Source organism: Sinohyriopsis cumingii, chromosome 15 (genome assembly GCF_028554795.1).
Source record: "Sinohyriopsis cumingii isolate HCF-2022 chromosome 15, ASM2855479v2, whole genome shotgun sequence".
NCBI lineage: Eukaryota > Metazoa > Mollusca > Bivalvia > Unionida > Unionidae > Sinohyriopsis > Sinohyriopsis cumingii.
Window position 1 is genome coordinate 58,463,293 of NC_142975.1, and position 4,716 is coordinate 58,468,008.

Sequence of the window (4,716 nt, forward strand, 5' to 3'; positions counted from 1 at the left end):
ATGAGACCAAACACAGTCTGACCGTCTTCTGTATGAGACCAAACACAGTCTGACCGTCTTTTGTATGAGACCAAACACTGTCTGACCGTCTTTTGTCTGATACGCAAACACAGTCTGACCGTCTTTTGTATGAGTAATTGTATTGTTATTTACGATAACACATTTCGAGCATGTGTGAAATACTCGCAGAATAGTTAAAGGCAGCCTATGTCGGTTGTGAATCTGACCTATCTTTCTTTTTCATCATCATCATCAGCAGCAGCACCAGTAGTGATAATAATAATAGTACTCTTGTGGAAATCTGGTTTTTCCAGTTCTTATCCTTTCTTCAAACATAAGCAAAGTTACGACTTTTATTGCTTAAACTATGTGACTGAAAGAAGTGACACCAACAATGCAAGAAAAATCAAGAAACAATTTATTTCTCTACAAAAGGAAAAATTTAAACAATGTTATCTTACAGTATGGTGAATTAACTCCCAGCTAATCCTAAACGTCCAATCACAAGTCCAAAAATACAGAATGATCCGAATGAATTCCAATAGTCCTGATGTACCAAACTGATACAATCCAGAATGTCTTTGAATGAGTTCGCAATAATTCCAAGTTATTATATCAATTAAAAATTTGTGAGCACTTAATAATTCCAATGAATAATTTAAGTAAATAACTTCTCTCAAATTATATCTAAAGATAAGTGCAAGTTCTGATCATGATTTGATTACCAGACTGATATAAATAAATGAATTTTTTTTACCAAGTCACTATATATACACATTTCATTTGACCTAGATGTGAATCATTTTAATGGGAAATTCAAATCTAACTGTAAATACGTTTCTTTGTAGAAGATCCTGAGCAATTAAAGGTATGTCAACATTTTATTTACAACATATAATCATGGACAAAAGTTAGCAGTGTAAACAAGCTGTTTTTAAATGACCGTTATCTTAAAGTAAAATAAATGATCAAGGACAAAAGTTAACTGTGTAAACATGCTGCTTGCAAATGACCGTTATCTTAAAGGAAAAAAATGATCATGAACAAATGTTAGCTGTGTAAACATGCTGTCTGCAACTGGCCGTTATCTTAAAGTAAAACAAATCAATGATCATGGACAAAAGTTAAGCACACACTATAGATGTATATAGTAGTATAAAACGTTATAGTATATACAATTTACTGTTGTATTATCACATATCGATTGTACATTAAATTTCTTTTCCTGAGATGGTGTTTGTTTTATAACTGTACTGGTTGCTAGTACCGCATTGGTCTTGTCCTGCGTTTTCCCCGAGCAGAGAAATGTAAACTGGATAAGAAAAAATAAATGTCGATACAAAACTACCTCCTAAATGCAAAATAGATGAAGAAAGAAAATCGTGCTTGAGTTTAGCGAAAACATTTATTACAACTGTGTTATACTGCATACTTGAGAAACCTGAGGGATGGAAATGTGATTCATTTTAAGAAATGAAGAGAAGAAAGCAGAAAAAACGTAAGCGAATATATAAATATTCCATAAAAATGAAAACTGTAGCATTTCACAAACAGTAGGAAATATAACCTTTACGTACACGAATGGGAAATATTACATCATATACGACGTTAAAACACTTGGCATTCCATCTATTTAATTTCGCGTAGCATGAAGGTATTACTGATGATAATATGGGCTTATATCATATTAATGATGATGATTCAGGTATATGTCATGTTAGTGATGAGGATTCAGGCATATAGCATGTTAGTGATGATGGTTCAGTAATATATCATGTTAGTGATGATGATTTAGGCATGTGTCATGTTAGTGATGATGATTTAGGCATTTGTCATGGCAGTGATGATGATTTAGGCATATGTCATGTTAGTGATGATGATTTAGGCATGTATCATGTTAGTGATGATGATTCAGGCATGTATCATGTTAGTGATGATGATTTAGGCATTTGTCATCTTAGTGATGATGATTCAGATGATTCAGTAATATATCATGTTAGTGATGATGATTTAGGCAAATAGCATGTTAGTGATGATGGTTCAGTAATATATCATATTAGTGATGATTTATGCATATGTCATGTTAGTGATGATGATTTAGGCATGTGTCATGTTAGTGATGATGATTTAGGCATTTGTCTTCTTAGTGATGATGATTCAGGCATATATCATATTAGTGATGATGATTTAGGCATTTGTCATGTTAGTGGTGATGATTCAGATGATTCATTAATATATCATGTTAGTGATGCTGATTCAGGCATATAGCATGTTAGTGATGATGGTTCAGTCATATATCATGTTAGTGATGATGATTTAGGCATTTGTCACGTTAGGGATGAGGATTCAGGCATATAGCATGTTAGTGATGATGGTTCAGTAATATATATGTGTGTGTGTGTGTGTGTGTGTGTGTGTGTGTGTGTGTGTGTGTGTGGCCCCGAGTGGCCGAGTGGTCTAAAGCGCTCTCCGTTACGGATCACTGCCATCTCACATCTGTCTGCGTGGGTTCGAGTCTCGGATTCTGCACATGTTGGTTATGTGAGAAAGCTTGCCAGTAGCTTCTCGTGGGTCGGTGGTTCTTTCCGGGGTTTTCTTGGGTTCTTCTTCCACCATTAATACTGGCCGCCATGTATAGCCTATCGTGTGCTGAAAATGGCGTTAAACCCTAAAACAACAAAAAAATCAGTAATATATCAAGTTAGTGATGATGATTTAGGCATTTGTCATGTCAGTGATGATGGTTCAGTAATATATCATGTTAGTGATGATGATTTAGGCATTTGTTATGTTAATGATGATGGTTCAGTCATATATCATGTTAGTGATGATGATTTAGGCATCTATCGTGTTAGTGATGATGATTTAGGGATTTGTCATGCTAGTAACGATGATTCAGGCATATATCATGTTAGCGATGATGATTTAGGCATTTGTCATGTTAGTGATGATCATTTAGGCATGTATCATGTTAATGATGATGATTCAGGCATATGTCATGTTAGTGATGATAATTTAGGCATATATCATATTAGTGATTTTGATTCAGGCATGTATCATGTTAGTGATGATGATTCAGGCATATGTCATGTTAGTGATGATGATTTAGGCATTTATCATGTTAGTGGTGATGATTCAGGCATATGTCATGTTAGTGATGATGATTTAGGCATGTATCATGTTAGTGATGATGATTCAGGCATGTATCATGTTAGTGATGATGATTTAGGCATATGTCATGTTAGTGATGATGATTTCAGCATATATTATATTAGTGATGATGATTTGAGCATTGTCACGTGCCCCCCTACGGAATTGTTACGAACACTGGACAAGGACGGACAATTAAAATATTAAATAGCTCCGAGCTCCCAGTCTTCAAGGCGGACGGTCTAGGTATATAAAGTATTTTTAAAAAAATAATAATGGTAAAGGCATAACTATTTAATAAACTATATCACTATATTCAATAATTACAGAACAAATTTTCAATGCAAGTACTTCCAATCAATACAAGACCTATTCAAATTGCCAGGTATTACATCTTACGAAATTAAAGTAGAGAGTGTTTCCTTCCCTTGTCCCTTTTATGTTACTCATCTGCAACTTCCGCCTTGTGTCTTGTTCGGTACGTCTTCTCCTCTCTCTAATATTCGGGTGGCGCCCTATCACACCCGGAAAGCTTCCTGTGAATTAGAAGGGACGTACAATTTTGTCTCCTTGCTCGATCACACGAGAATTAACACGCTCTCACAAACCTTTCATCAACATAATGGCAATTAAATCATTAGGTCAACTCATATACTCACATCTAAATATTCCACACACGCTTGTTATATAATAAAGGCTATAAAACAACAATAATGTCACGACTTCTGATACATACACACACATCCCTAATTCTCTATATTGTAAACTATCAACATCAACAATATTCCTACGCTGTTCCTACCTTACAAATTATAAAGACATATGCAAATATAAAAATGCCTCGTTAATCGTGCACAAGGCTAACAATGCCTAACCCTGCATAATCAACAACTATATATTCAAATACAAACAAGTACAATGTCTAACAATACTCCCTATTAAATTCATGTATGCCCCACGATGCAACATCGTCTCAGATTGCACCATCCACTTCCATTCTATCTAACAACTATATACATTAATCGTGAATATTACTAACTTGCTATATGCTACATTACTACATGTAGATAATTCAGCTATAAATCTTACGACACCTAGTTAGGATAGTGAGACAGATTCGGGCGAAGATATTTTAGCTCAGTAGCCTTTGTTCCTAATCTCGTCCGAAGTTCCTAGAACTCCTTTTCCCCGCTCTATTTTACTAGTGCCCCGTTTTCGCTAGAGTACGTGATGTTTCTTTAGTCAAATCCAAACTGTACTGGCTCTTCCAAATGAATGTAGCAGGATAATGTCTGGCTGAGTGAGCATCTCGCCCAAAATTTGACTAACTTAGTTCTGATTGGGTACCGATGGTCTCCTTGAGAACGGTCTGGGGTAGTAATACTGATATGTTATAATGTCGGGTTATCCGGTCTCTAAGCCTAAAATGATCGGTGATTTCAATGGCTGATTGCGAAACAGAATTTCTCGCCATCGCGGCACGATTCTCTTTAAATGAACCGCGACCTTGACTGTGACGCAATGGCTAAATCACGGAAAGGAAGTTTTTTTTTATTATTTCAGAAT

The 4,716-nt window shown here is 35.3% G+C and overlaps 1 long non-coding RNA gene across 1 annotated transcript; it reads right to left on the minus strand.

Annotated features, from left to right (window-relative positions):
* Positions 1 to 401: 401 nt before the first annotated feature.
* On the minus strand, positions 402 to 4,369 carry LOC149781865 (uncharacterized). Its single transcript, XR_016414533.1, has 3 exons — positions 4,245 to 4,369; positions 3,550 to 3,686; positions 402 to 1,312 (listed from the first exon to the last, which is right to left on the minus strand). It is a non-coding gene; the product is annotated as an uncharacterized LOC149781865 (long non-coding RNA).
* Between the last annotated feature and the right edge of the window lie 347 nt (positions 4,370 to 4,716).